Consider the following 16804-nt stretch of genomic DNA (forward strand, 5'->3'; position numbering starts at 1 on the left):
GCTGCCCAAGCCCTACTCGATCGAGTTCCCAAACATACTCGATTGAGTAACAGGCTACTCGATCGAGTGCCCCAACCTCAGACCCCAAAGAGACCTTCTGATCTCTAACATACTCGACTAGCTAGGCTACTCGATCGAGTGACCCCCTACTCGATCGAGTGCCCGAGGTACTCGATCGAGTGCCCAAAAACACGATTCTGGACTCAAAATCATCAAAAACCCACCCGATCAAGTCAGTCCCTCTCGATCGAGTCATGCTAACTCAGAAACGCTACCCGCATGCTATATCATATGCTAACATGCTAAAAACTTTATAAAACCAACATTATATCATAACTAAGCATATAATGCTACGCATCTTTTCATACGATCTACGAAATCATTATATCATGTTATTAAACGCCACATTGTAAACACCCAACATGTTTTCGTTCCAACTACAATTCTACAAATATCATCAACCTTTCTTTCACATTCCCAACTTCCTACCGCAAACACCCAACAGTTACACACACTTCATCACATTCACACATCAGCTAACCAAACAACGCATTCGACCTTGACATACACCCCCCATGTGACCGGTTCAAAATTGTAGGGCGAGTTCGCGACTTCAGCACGTCTCCCAAGCCTTTGCATTAGCTCCTACAACCTTTACCCCGGGTTCATTTTAATTGACTCCCTATGTTCATTAGGTTCATTGGTTATAGGTTTCAGGATCGTCGCTCTGATACCATTTGTAACACCCCCATACTCCAAGTGCCTTACCAGGACCACTCAAGTATTAAGATATTACCATCTCGGTTACCCGAGGCATGATATTCATAAGACAATAACGAAACAACTTAAATGATATAACTTTTAGTGAAAATTACAACTGAAACCAAATCCCACAATACGGGTACAAGTTCTTAAAACCAACTGTCTACTGAAATACTGAAATGTCATAAAACTAAAAGACTACAGCGGAAGACTTCTATCGTCAGACGGTGGCACCTCCCACTATCCCAAGACTCAACTCAAACCTCGCTCAATTACGCTCACCATCCCCGAATGGATCACCGCAGGTTTACAAAACAACAACCGGGGTCAATACTAATCACACAACTCAATATATATCATCAATAAGATAAACAGACAGCTTAACCGTCACACACACAACCACACCAATTCCAACAATCTCAATCACCGACTGTCCACTGGACCAGTCCTACCAGTGGGGGACCGCAACCGTACCCACCAAATCCCCGCTCCTCATAACGAGCGATAACCCTGTCCATTAATGTGCACATCCCCTTCCGTGGCGGGTTCCACGAAGGGCGAAACTAGGGCGTGAAGCCACTCCCGCAAGTGACCCCACTCGCGAGGACACGCCGAGAACCGAGACAAACAATCACAATCAACAACCGTCACAATACAATTACTATATTATTCAATCAACCACAACACATCAACAATCAACCCATTATGGGACTAATACTGAGTAGGAAATCCTACCTGGAAAGCACAACTATCAGACGGTCTCTACAGCGGAATCAAAAAGCTTCTTCTACGAACCCTCCTCGTATCATACAACATACAAATGCTTCCAAATCACAAACTACTCAAAAACCCCTCAAATCCCTAGATTAGGGTTTAACCAACTTAAAGGAAAGACAACAAAAAGGGTACATTGATCTTACCCTTGACGCAAGGATCTCAACGGTATAACAAACGATGAAAACCGACCTTCCAACCTCCGGGATTTGCTAACAATGCGATTAAGATGATGAACGTACTTGCTTTCTCTCTTTGACAGTAAATTAGGTTTTGCAAAAGTGCTTAGTATAATGACGAAGAAGGTTATATATCTTAATCGCATAATTAACAAAACCCGAGAAAAACTCCCCGTAAACCGGCTACTCGATCGAGTACCCAAGGTACTCGATCGAGTACCCCCTTACTCGATCGAGTATCCTAGTTACTCGATAGAGTACCCAACAGGTCAGAAACTATTTTAAAACGCAACTCATCCTTACTCGACAGAGTAAGGCCTACTCGATAGAGTACCCAAAGACTCATAAATACGGAGTATTACAATTGTAGAAACTACGTCAAACATTGTCACAATTGCCAAATCTTCGCAAACATACAATACATACCACCATCCCTTTCATACACCATGACATTATCCTGGCCTTTCTCAACCCGGGGCTTCGACTTTATCGGTAAAGTAAATCCGATAGGCACCAAAGGACATTGCTTTATCCACGTTGCATCGACTACTTCACCAAATGGCTAGAAACACAATCTTATGCGGTCTTGACCGCCAAACAAGGGGCCAAGTTCATCCAAGACAACATCATATACAGATATGGGGTACCCTATGAAATCATCATCGACCAAGGCTCCCACTTCCGGGCCAAAACGCAAGCATTGTTGGACAAATACAAAATCAAATGACATCATTCATCCCCCTATCGTCCCCAAACCAACAGAGTGGTAGAAGCAGCAAACAAAACACTCGACACCATCATAAAAAAGATGCAGGATAATTACCGCGATTGGTCGAGCAAGCTCCCATTCGCACTCTGGGGATACCGAACCTCCATTCGAACACCAACAGGAGCAACACCCTTCAACCTAGCATACGTTATGAAGGGAATACAACCAGTGGAGTTGGAAGTCCCATCTCTACGCATCCTACTAGAAAGTCAAGTCCCTGAGGCAGAATGGACCCGTCGAAGGTTCGAGCAACTCACCCTTCTAGATGAACGACGACTCAACTCCTTGCACAACATCCAGCTATACCAACGACGTATACAACAGGCATTTAAGAAAAAAAGTCAAACCCAGAAACATCAAAGAAGGCTACTTGGTCCTCAAATCGGTTCAAGCACCGTTACCCGTCGATCCGAGGTGGAAATTCAAACCCAATTGGGCCGGGCCATACCTAGTCAAGAAAATCCTTTTAGGGGGCGTAGTGATATTGAGTGACCTAGATGGGGAAGACTTCACAAACTCAACCAACCTAGACCAACTCAAGAAATACTACCCTTGAACCTTTGCACCAACAACTAACGACCTTTCCTTAGTTTCGCAACTAGTGACCACAATCCCCCTTTTAAGTCGATTCCTCAAAAGTTCTGATTTGAAATTGCATATTTAATCGAGTCTAACTTACGGCACCTTGCCATGTTTCCAGCAGCCTTTGATCTGTCAAAGGCACCATCCGTTTGCGCTAGCAATCAAAACCCATTTGAACTACGAGCATGGTTTGATTTACCCTCTTCAGGTGAATACGTAGGTAGTCCTTTCTTACATAATAAGGATACAACCACAACACCCAAACAAAAATGCACACCCCAACTCAAACAAAACACTTGAATTACGAGCATGGTTTGATTTCACCTCTTCAGGTGAATACGTAGGCAATCCTTTCTTACACAAAAATGATACAACCATCCCCACACACAAAAGAAACAATCCATACAAACTTCAAACACACAGAGCTTTCCTCACAACGACAAAAAAAAAGGTCTTTCTCCCTTCCCACAAATATCCCCTTCACATGTGCAATGTTTAGGACAATTCAAACCGAATTACCTTTACAAGATGGGTGGAGAAACTACAAATGTTCACAACATTTTTTTAGCACAAGCAATCCTCTTATTTAACTAATAATAGGAAGGATTACAAACTTGACAACAATAAAACTAAACAAGTCCACGATTTGCCAAGCTAGGGTGTCGACTAAGACATTATACATAATAAAACTAACACACACAAACACACAATACATAACTAATATAACATAACAGAAACATACACAAATGTTAATACGACATAATAATAAAGCGGGCAATGGAGGTCTTCACTCTCCCATTCTAACCTTACCTTTGCCTTCGGGATTCATCTTCTCCTTGTTCTTCTTCCTAGCCCGCCTAGCATGGGCTTCCTCCTTAGTACGGATCCTTAAAAAATCCACTATGGGAATGGCACCAATTTTCTTACACGACCCTATGCTCGGCCCAAGCCGAGCCCACACACGACCCAACGCCTCCTGGGGACCCAAGCTCCTCTTCTTCGGTGGCCTCATCACTTCCGGGCTCACATTATTGCCAAATTAAACAAAGTAGGCGTGATTTGCCTTGGCCGCCTTCCTATACTTCAAGTCGATGACTTCATCCTTGCGGAACTTTAACCCATGTCGTTAAGACGGGGTTTGGTACATCACAAATTGGCCGAGTGGCCCACCACCTCTCAAAAGCATCCACAAGCTCAAAGTTTCGAAATCTACTCTTTTGGATGAGAGTATCTTGAGCGGGCACCTTTTGTTGACGGCACATTTGCCTCATGACCCTTTCCAGATAGATGAAGGAAGCAACCTTCAAGCCCATAACCATCAAAGAACGAGAAGAAGCGGCCGGAGAGGGCAACCCCGTAAAGGACCTCAAGCGCTACCACGGCACCACCCAATGGATGTGAGGACCGCCCTCCACCACCAATTTCGAGGTCCAATAGGCCTCGGTGCATGCAAAGCTATCCGTATACAATTTATTCTTCATGGTAAGATGATGAAATGGTTAAGAAGAAACATCAACCAGAGGCTCAACATACCTTAGCCTCTCCATAAGCCATACTTGTAGGATTCTAGGGGATCCAAACGAAGGGACTGCTCCACATGAACCCTTCTTTTCCAAAGCTTGGACAATCTCACCTAGCACTAGCCAAGATAAATCCCACTCATGCAACATTTGCTCGACAACATAAATGAGGGTCATGCTACCATACCACCCTTGCCCCTCCTTCTTCAAAGCATCAATTAGGAGGTAAGCATGCACTAGGCAAAAAGGAAAGAGCTCTTCTCCTAAATACCTCCGAAATATTGGCATCCAAGAGATTTGAAAAGATGTTGACAAGAGACAATATATCAACACCATGAGGAGCAAGAAGGAAGTTCACTTGGCTCGTCGACAAGCCTAGCATGGAACAAAACTTCTCCTTATAGTACAACCGAGTAGGATTAAGCACCGGAGTACGACTCGGCCAACCTCTAATAGCACCCACCTCTTTGGTAAGAAGGCAAAATTCACCTTTCGGGAACACGAAAACATGATGTTTCGCGTCCCAAAAACGAGAGCATGCATCAAGGAACGAGGATTGCACCTTGACTTGATGAAGCACCAACAATTGACCAACTCTCATTACAACGAGTTGATACTTCTCGGGAGGCGATAAATCCCGGCACCAATGTCGCAACCTATCTTCGAAAGTGTCCATGAATTATTGTTGGAAGAAGAAGATACGGTTTTGGTAGAGATGTATTTGTTTTTCGGATGATAAAACAATGAAGCACAAACTTCCCCATTTATATAAAATAATCAGCGCCTTTTTTTCTCAAAAAAGGTAGAAGCCCTTTGCATCGCATGCCTGCTATGCCACTTTGGGCTGCTTCTAAGAATCCACACCTTGACTTGTCCTTGTCTAGTTGTGTTTCTATAACACCCCCATATCCAGAGGAGCCTTAACTAGGCCTTCCTTAGCATATAAAGGCATTACCATCTTGGTTGCCCGAGGACAGTAATAATCAAATGTCGATAAAAGAACTATTATGTCATATTACAAGTGATTTAAAACCAACAAACATTATAAAAGTTACAACTCAAAGGCTACTCGCTAACACTATCAAATCTCGTGAAGACTCATCCCTGCCCGGACTCCAGCTATCAACGATATCAACACCTGCTAAAACAGATTGCTCACCATAAGGGATCACAGCAGACACATAAGACAACAAAACAACCACACAAGGTCAGTACTGAGATAAGACATGGCAACACCAACGACTGTTAGCAATACAACACAACACAAACAGTCACACACACAATCACACCCACTCCAATCAATCTCCGTCACCGACTGTCCACTGGACCAGCCCTGCCAGTGGGGGACCGTAGCTGTTCCCACCTAAGCCCCACTCATCATACCCAGCGATAACCCTGTCCCATTAATGTGCACATCCCCTCCCGTGGCGGGTTCCACGGAGGGCGAAACTAGGGCGTGAAGCCACTCCCGCAAGTGACTCCACTCAGCCGAGAACGCATCTCGAGAACCAGAGACAAACAATCACAAACCGCTGAAACACAACAACAACCAACAACCGTATTTACGCTGCCACACAAACACAACCACGACACAACAACAACGACACAACAATCGACACACTAGACTATCTACAGAAACTGAGTAGGCGAACCTACCTTTAAGCAACTGCAACCAATCCATGCCAACATACGACATATCCAGCAATCAAGCAATACCTATAACCACAACACAATCATCTATCACTACCAAGCAAACCCTAACTGCAAGGACAAGGATACGGATGATGATGACGACATACCTACAAGGAGAAACCCGGCAAAAGACCGCTACCCGACTCGAGTTACGCTCTCCTAAGGCACAAGAACCTTCAAAAGCTTCCATGGAGGTTTTATGATGAAGGGAAGGGAAAGGGACGACTAAAGGATTGAAGGAATGAGGCGGAAATGATTTGCGGATTTAACAAAACGCGATTAAAAAACCTCGCTGAAAACCCGGTACTCGATCGAGTGTCCCACATACTCGATTGAGTGACCCCCTACTCGATCGAGTAACCACGCTACTCGATCGAGTAGCCTCTACTCTATCGAGTACCACACATAAGTCGCAACCCAAGATAGCTTTGGCACGCACTTCTAAGGACTATTACCGCTCCCAAGGTCAGTCAACGCTGGTCAAAGGGTCTCTGAAAGGGCGGGTATTACAGTCTTCCCCCCTTAAAAAGAACTTCCTCCCCGAAGTTCAACTCACCTAACTCAAAGCACAAGACACGGGAACACAATGACATCGCTACTCTTTCGACACAGGTCACTATTCCCCTGAAATACCCTCCCCCATGTCATCATCATCACTTTCTAACACTCTATTCATATCGACTCTTACAACTATCATATAAAACACCAACCTCGCAATACGAACCAGCACAAACAACGATCACCCATCATATATGAGATTACCCCACTCACTAGTAACAACTATCAACACGAAACATATCTCATATCAACTTCATGTCGCACGACTATACCACCATGTGACTCAACAACGCGATTCCATTACAACACATGGCACCACAACTGTCTCTTTATGACCGTCTTTTAAAACATACTATCAACTTTCACTTCAACGCATGAATTACTTAACGAACTAAAGTAACCGATTACAAACTTCATACAAGCAACGTGACCAAAGTAATAGAGAACTTTATAAATAAACAACAAAACATTTTAAACGAACAACAACATAATCTCAAAATCAGCCTTTTTATTTTGCAACATTACTCTTCCCCTCTAAAAGGAACTTCGTCCCCGAAGTTCACCACCAAATTACCACACATGTTACCTATTACTTGCATCGTAACATAAATCAAAACCATATTATTTATTGTTGACATTATTCATATTACTCGTACAACTAGTCAATCATAAAGATATATACAACCCTATTCGAACAATTAGTCACCGCCAAGCATATATAAGTATATCATTTGCATTTGTATGTATATAGAATCTGGTGAAATACCACTTGTAGACAAAACGGATGTAAAATTAATGCAATAAGAATAATTACAACTCCACTATTCGTTGCAAATATGCCTTTAAAGCCAAGCACGACCTCCAACAATTGAAATGAACGGTTCAAACATGTTACTACTCATTAATAACCATGTTAAACATCAAACATGCAATTATATAACAATTAAACAATTTTAATTTTTTCAAAAGTTCCTATAACAGTGCTACTCGATCGAGTATGTAGTGGTACTCGATCGAGTGCCCGCTACTCGATCGAGTGTCTTGGCTACTCGATCGAGTAGCCCTGAGATCAGAATGCTTCTTTCCCTTCACACCTGTAGCTACTCGACCGAGTATGGGGTACTCGTCGATTACCTACAAGTCAAAATTTTGGGAAGCTTTGTCATAACCAACATATATATATATATATATATATATATATATATATATATATATATATATATATATATATATATATATATATATATATATATATATATATATATATATATATATATCGTCACATAACTTGAGTCGGAACGACTCCCCGACTCACAAAATACTGCAACAAAGTCAAACTAGCAATCCGGCCTTATGGCCAACCATACAAATCTGAAAATAAGAGTTCTAACAACCAATAACTACCATAAATAAGGATAAACAAATAGGAGTATCACTCCTGCTGCTGCTGCTCCTCCTCCTCCATCACCTCATCACCGCCACCATCGCATCCCGAAGTGCCCGCTCTCGACGACCCAATACCTGCATCAACTCCAGCTCCAGCTCCAGGACTCACGTACAATGGGGACAAGCCACCATAAGCAAAGGACTGAGGTGTCCCCCAAGCTGACTGATCCACCCCGTAAGAGTGGAAAACCCCACTATAGTCCCCAACTCCACTCCACCATACCGGATGCGGTCCCTCTGTCCCAATCCCCTGAGTGTACGCCATCTCGTGCATATTCCTGAGTGTCAAAGTAGATGACACTCTCTCTGTCAAGTAACTCGATCGCGTCTCCGGGGTGTCAAGGTAGGGGTAGCACGGAAAAGGGTGCTGCTGTGGTGGTGCTAGCGGCCGTGGTCTAGTCTCAGCGGTCCTCTGTCTCACTCGACGGGGTCCTCTCCCCAACCTGGGCCTCTCCTCCACTACCGCCGCGTTCTCCCCCTTCTTCGGCTCGGGCATCACCTGGAGAATCGTATCATCGATGAGGTACGTCCGCAACTGCCGAGGTTCACCATCACCCTCCTCCTCCTCCACATCGGAGTCCCTTGCTATAACCACCGGGTCTAACGGCTCTGTCGGTGGAAGGTGCTCAAGAGCCGGAATCTTCATCCAGCTCATGCCCCACACCCTCCAAGCAAGGCCGCCATCAGCTAAAGTTCTCAACCACTTCAGGTCGAGGTAGTAGTCACGGTCCATAATAGGCACCGGTGAAGCCAGAGGAACATACTCGGAAGAAGCCTCAAAGGTGGTTAGCTTTTCAGCTAACCGAGTGGCGATAGCGCCGCAACTTAAGTACCGGGAAGTGGCCGTAGCCATCAAAGCAAGGCTAGCACAGACGATGGCAGGAGCATTAAAGACCACCCTCTCGGTCCACTCCGGGTTGAGGTACGACATCAGAAGCAACACCTCATGTTTGTTCAGTTTACTTATATCGGGTCTATCATAAAGGAGGTTCGAAAGAGAACGAAGAAAGATCCTCAATGTAACATGCTGAACATCATTAATCAACATGTTGCTTGAGGTGGGAGCCGGCTTTCCAGTAAGACAAGGCATTAGGCGGCAGACACCGCACTCAGCAGAAATATCAATGATGGAATCCTTGGGAGGCTTGGCCAACCCAAGGTGAGAAGCGAAAAGGTCCTTGGTAAGCAAGAAACTTGTGTTCATCAACCGAAACTCAATGGTTTGGGCAGCTGGGTCATAACTAAAGAAGCTTATAAACTCCAAAGTAAGGAAAGGGTAGGAATGTTTCCTCAGCCGATACAACCCCGTAAAGCCCAAGGTCTCAAATATGTGACGGACATCCGTCTCTATTCCCAAATCAGTCAGAAGTGTGGTATCCACACACCGAGTTGGCCTCATTTTGCGTTTTTGCCAAACCTCAAAACGCTCTCTCTGTTTAAAATCTACAAACACTACAGAAGGGTACTCCGGTACCGCAGGTACCACGGGTCCACTCCCTTCCCCGGTCTCAGGCTGTGAAACCCTCCCTATTTTGCTTTGTTGGGCCCCTATGTTCAGTCTCGGCATCTGTTTCAGCATATAACTTAAACCAAACTTGTATAGACATGTAAAGCACATAATTCATACAATTGAACTTTGAATGTGAAGCTAGGTACACACGTCACCAACAAGTTCCCAATTTGATATATATAATTCAGTTTATAGCAACTCATATCCAATATTTATGAAAGGTTTAGCATGATAAACATGGTTTACTCAACCCATTCTAACATCCTAGCATGATTCAAATTCTATTCTATACATATGCTTTAATAACATGCGAGATATTTGTACATGCTCATAGAAAAGTAATTTAGAACATATCATCATCAACCTTCAATATTAGAAACAAAACAACTCAGTTAGACTTGTCAGACGGTCTCTACAACTGTAAATATTTGGACATATTCACCATCAATTAACATCGCCATTACCATGTTGAAGTTTACCCTTACTTAAACAAACATATGCAACACCAAACTTTCAAATATAGAAGACGAATTTCAATTTGGGGCACTTTTAAGACGGAGTTTCAAGGCAATTTTTAAGATGAAAATCACCAAAATCCAACTTTCACCAAGGTATATACAACATGTAGTACTCCATTTCATCATCCAACATGTAGAAAACAAACAAACAAAATTTTGATTTTGTAACCCTAGAAAATTTCGGCCCCCAAATCGGCAATTTCTAGCCTATTTTACAGCAATTAATCACCAACATTCATGAAAGGGAAGCATGTGAATCATATTACAACAATTAAAAGCAATAATTTGCCCATATGAATCGAAAATTTCAGATATACCATCATCCCAACAAATTTAAAGGCATAAAAACATGTAAATAGGAAGAAATCATACCTTGATTAAGTAGGAAAGTAAAAGAAGGTAAACAAATAAGAAGAAACAACCCCCATATCCAGAGGAGCCTTAACTAGGCCTTCCTTAGCATATAAGGGCATTACCATCTCGGTTGCCCGAGTACAGTAATAATCAAATGTCGATAAAAGAACTATTATGTCATATTACAAGTGATTTAAAACCAACAAACATTATAAAAGTTACAACTCAAAGGCTACTCGCTAACACTATCAAATCTCGTGAAGACTCATCCCTGCCCGGACTCCAGCTATCAACGATATCAACACCTGCTAAGACAGACTACTCACCATAAGGTATCACGGCAGACACATAAGACAACAAAACAACCACACAAGGTCAGTACTGAGATAAGACATGGCAACAACAACGACAGTTAGCAATACAACATAACACAAACAGTCACACACACAATCACACTCACTCCAATCAATCTCCGTCACCGACTGTCCACTGGACCAGCCCTGCCAGTGGGGGACCGCAGCCATTCCCACCTAAGCCCCGCTCATCATAACGAGCGATAACCCTGTCCCATTAATGTGCACATCCCCTCCCGTGGCGGGTTCCACGGAGGGCGAAACTAGGGCGTGAAGCCACTCCCGCAAGTGACTCCACTCAGCCGAGAACGCATATCGAGAACTAGAGACAAACAATCACAAACCGCTGAAACACAACAACAACCAACAACCGTATATACGCTGCCACACAAACACAACCACAACACAACAACAACGACACAACAATCGACACACTAGACTATCTACAGAAACTGAGTAGGCGAACCTACCTTTAAGCAACTGAAACCAATCCATGCCAACACACGACATATCCAGCAATCAAGCAATACCTATAACCACAACACAATCATCTATCACTACCAAGCAAACCCTAACTGCAAGGACAAGGATACGGATGATGATGACGACATACCTACAAGGAGAAACCCGGCAAAAGACCGCTACCCGACTCGAGTTACGCTCTCCTAAGGCACAAGAACCTTCAAAAGATTCCATGGAGGTTTTATGGTGAAGGGAAGGGAAAGAGGCGACTAAAGGATTGAAGTAATGAGGCGGAAATGATTTGCGGATTTAACAAAACGCGATTAAAAACCCTTGCTGAAAACCCAGTACTCGATCGAGTGTCCCACATACTCGATCGAGTGACCCCCTACTCGATCGAGTAACCACGCTACTCGATCGAGTAGCCTTTACTCTATCGAGTACCACACATAACTCTCAACCCAAGATAGCTTTGGCACGCACTTCTAAGGACTATTACCGCTCCCAAGATCAGTCAACGCTGGTCAAAGGGTCTCTAAAAGGGCGGGTATTACAGTTTCTTCCTAACACCTCTTTTTTTCTCGCCTTAGAGCTTGCGCCTCTTTAGGCTTGCCCAGAAATTTTTGTGTTTTCTCACACTCACATTTCCCTGGATTCACGCCTTACGAAATTCGACACGGTTTTCATGACTCAGCTTTAAACATACGGGTTTTTTTCTTCTTTTTTTAGGGAGAAGGGAGAGTCGCCCCGATCCGTGACGGATCATTTCCATGTTAGTCGAAATTTCTAAATTTTTTTTCGCATTTCCGCAAAATTGATACATGACGTCAATTTTCTCAAATCACTCTTGCAAATTCGAGCCTTGATCTCGCGAAATTCAAATTCAACAAACTCACAAAAATCCTTTTGAAATTCATTCATGGCGGTTTGAGTTTCAATTCTTTTGTTGCAAATCAATTTTAGCAAAATTCATTGCGAGTTAATTCAAACGAGAATTGATTTTTTTCTCTCGAATAGTTTCAAAACAATTCCATTTGAAAAATCCAAGCGTGACGTCTTGACGCGGAATTTTCAAAATTCATTTTCAAACAAGCAATTTCAATTTTAACTTCGAGTCATCGTGGTTTTTTTGTATTCAACAAATACTTGGCGTGTTTACGCGTACGCGTATGTGTTACCCGTTACCTGTTTTCTACACTAAAGATGTAGGAGCAAATTCCAAAGCAAATGAGGAATCAGCCGTTGACCGTGCTTCTCCGAAACATAAAAAAAAGCCAAGCACAAAAAAAAAATACAAACCAAAAACACATATATACAAACCGCCTCAAGTGAAACATATCCACATACATACAAAGCAAAGTCCAAAACACGGGCAAGGAACTACAAACTACTCGATGCCTCATGGCGGGCCAACTTCGGTCCCGCTAGGAGTCGCGGGGAAAGGGGACATCACCTCCTTCTCTGGCACCCTCTCGGGAGAACTCTCTAGCGTCTCCTGCTCCATCGTAACACGAACCCCTCTGCCTCGACTAACTGAGCTCTGAGAGAAGCGATCTCAGCATCCCAGCTCCGCAACTCTTCCTCGTGACGTCTCAACTCCTGGTCTGGAGTGGTGAGTCCAAACCCCTGTGCCTGGATCGTCGTTCTCGCCTCGGCCAACTGAGCACGGACCCGAGCAAGCTTCGCTGGATCCGCAATACTCTGCAAAACACAACATAGGTCGCTAAGATCTAACCATAAAATGCAACATAAAAAGGCACAAAATTAACCAACAAGAGGAACCTACACAAGCCGAGCCTCCATCGCAGCCAGATCACCAACAAGCGCCCTCCACCAGTTAGCCATCTGCCACAGAGCTTGATAACTAACGGTCGACACCTACACAACAATGCAAAATCTTTCAACAAAAAAGAAACACGCAGAACAAAGCAAAATACAAAAAAGGAGGAGAGCTCAAGCTGGCAGCTCACCCTCAAAACCGTCAGCCTCGACTCCATGTCAACATCGGTCACCTCAGGAACCGCAGGCTCTGGCAGACGCAGCTACAACTCCTCACCACTCGGCCCCGGGAAGGTAGTCTGTGCTGTGAAAGCTGGGGGCTGGGCCCTCATGAGGTGGTTAACACCATACATTGGGAAATCATGACAAAGGTAACAAACCCCTCTACCGAAAGCCAAAAGCAATGAGCACGAGCTGATGAAAACGTACCTCAATCGACTACCAAACAAGCCTCGCGAAACGGAAGCCCCCCCCCCCCCTCGCAATAGCAAGTCCTCACCTCCACGACCGTGAAGGTGCTCCGACATCTCGTCCGGTGTTGACTCCTGGAACAACACCGTGGGCGTATCGAAGGGCCCCAAAAAAACCCTCGCTAAAGCACTAACGAGCCAAGCACACGCCAAGGTACCAAACTGGGCCGATCGCCATCTCTAGGTACAAACACTGACAACTACGGGGCCGCAAGCGCTCTCTGACAAAGGCAGGCACACCCGTGTAATGCTCCCAAGGCCACCCAACAAACTGGATCCAGGACAAGGCTTGTCAACTAACTGGGGGCTTTCGATCTACCTAGTCATCCCATCTCTTCCTTTTTTCACAAAATTAAAGAGACAAGGAACGGAAACTTACATTTCCAAGCCGAAGGGCGTTCACCTTACGCCTGCAATCCAAGTAAGTCGACTTGGTAGAATTCTTCTGAGCCACCGTCCAGCCCTTCACGGCCGAGTAAATTAGAGGCGCCTCGCCTGTCGTCCCTGAGCGTAAAGTAGGCAGGTATGAGTAAAGCCAAGCCTGCAACATAAGCAACAAAAAACAGCAAACTTAAAAAAAAAACACCGAAACACAACAAAAAAAAAATCAAGAAATCAACAACCAACAAAAAACGCTCGTACCATCAAGATGAGGTCGGGACCAACCAAAGCAGGAGAACTCCGCTCCTCTATCGTCTCTGAACGAACAACGGCGTGCAAGTAACGGGTAAACCGGGCTAGAGCAGGCGTCACCCAGTCGTACTTACCTAGGGCGTCCAAGTCAGCAAGCAAAAGAAGCACTTTGGTCGACAAGCTCTCGCCCATGTCACCAAAGTACGAGGTACCCAAGAAGTGTCATAACCACAACCGCGCCTCCTACGCGTCAGCCACAGCCTCTACCTCAGGGCTCGCCAATGGCTCCTGAACAAAGTCAGTCACCCTCACCTTGAAGTGGTCCCTCACGTAAGAGTTCGCCATCAAGAAAGGGGTAATGTCGGTCGGTGCAGGCAATACATTACCGATCAAACCCATGATCATAGCAGAAGATACTCCCTTCGGTGTCTCCAGAAACTAAACCGGCGTCTTACCGCAAGGAAGACCCATATACTTGCGAAATCATCCAGGGTAATGCCAATATCCCCGAATTGCATATGGAACGACGACATTGTGTCCAAATAATGATCCAACGTGGCACGGATCAAGCACAGGTTTGACCTAATCAAAGCCCCGTGAATCTCGCGCCAAGCGACAACCAATGAACCCATCGCTGATCGCTCTATCAACGCCCTCGAGCCCGCTCGCAAGACGTCGTAGAAGCCCATGCAAGTCGAGAACCTTGATTACGTCCTCATGGTAGTAGTCTCTTGAAATTACAAACCAAACAGGGTCAGAACGCCTATTCAGGCTCGAAATAGCAAAAATGACAAAAGCTCAATAAAATAGTAAACTCACCAGGCCCTCGTGTGCACGGTAGAAGATATGAGTGTCAAGCCGCAACAACAACTGGCTACCATCAAAGCCCTTGGCCCACAATGGGGCCCACCGCAAATTCAGCCCTCGGCGGGCTTGAACTCGTCTAGCCTCAAACTCTGCGACGAAGGCTACATCATCCTTAGTCTCTACCCACCGCCTCCTTGCACAATGGGACCTCACGGTGCGTTGAGGGTCTCTATCGGTAATCCTAACAACCCCCTGGAACTCTGAACGGGAAACCTGGGGCGCCCGCCTCCGAGTACTAACTCTCCTCCCGGAAGAGCCGGCCGCGGACTGCACCTGAGTCCCCTCAGCACCGACAATAACCCTAGGCTCCTCCTGAGCCTCTACACTAGCAGCCTCAACAACGGGCTCCTCCTCAACAACGTCCTCCACCACTACCTCAGGCACGCTCCCCGAGATACCGACCGGCCCGGACTCAGCTAAAGAGTCCAAGGTTCTCAAGACCTCCTCCTCCAAGGCCTCAGCCTCGGACCGAGCGGGCCCAGTATCCCTCGAGCACTCTGCTGAAACCCAAAGAAAAACCAACGTCAGTCGAAATTTTAGCATTACGACGGCGCAAAATAAGTAAAATCCAAAAACGGTCGAAACAAAAATCACCTGCAAACACGAAACAAAAGCAAACAACAGCAAGGGCAAGCCCGCCCAATCCCATCCAGCAAAACATTTCACAAAAAAACTCACAAAAACCCGACCCACCCTTCTTTTCAAGCTAAAGACGAGTCAAAACAACAGCAAGAAAAAAAACACACAAAAAAAAACCAAACAAAAAAAACACGCAAAAACAACCAAACACCCTCGGGCTAACACAAGGCCTTCAAAAAAACAACAACAAAAAATATTCGTCCGTCCCAACCGGGCATTTTACAAAGCTCAAAAGGCATTTACGCCGAATTAAGCGCAAACAGGTCAAAAATTCAAACTACGGCCACACCAATGCAACGTGACTCGATCACGCCCCAGGACGGCCTAAACTACCATTAAGGTCTATTCTAAGCAAGATGGCTTAGTTCGAGCCCAAACAAGCGCTTATTTTGGGAGCATAAGACCGCCTGATAAAGGCAAATACGAAATTTTGCCCCTAGCACACAACGAAGGTTTAACATAGCAAAGACGGCCTTCCCCGTCTACAATTCAACCTAGTGGGGCACACAAGTCAAGCAAATAAGCATTGCGAAATAAGATGGTGTTTACACCTTATTCGCGTTTTTTCGCACCTAGGGAGCGAGTACGGGGACCAAAATGCCAACTAAAAGCACCCCTATACTCCTAAACAGGTTTGTAACCTAATGAAAGCATCAATTCCATCAAAAATGGGCAAATCAAAAACGCCCAAATCGATTTCAAACGAATTAGGGTTTCCCAATTCAGTCAACAAAAAGGTAAACAAATTCAAGTGGACTCAAGAGGATTTACATACCTTGAGATGACGTGTGTGATATAGCACAAATGCAGGCAAGAAAACAAGATTAACGATAGCGATTTTGAGAGCTTTTGTGATTTTTTTGAAGACGACGAAGACGAATGTGGTGCTGCCTCACTTTGCGTCTGTTTTGAAGAAAAAAGGGGAAGCCTCCTTATG

This window comes from Silene latifolia, chromosome Y, assembly GCF_048544455.1.
Source record: "Silene latifolia isolate original U9 population chromosome Y, ASM4854445v1, whole genome shotgun sequence".
Taxonomy (NCBI): domain Eukaryota; kingdom Viridiplantae; phylum Streptophyta; class Magnoliopsida; order Caryophyllales; family Caryophyllaceae; genus Silene; species Silene latifolia.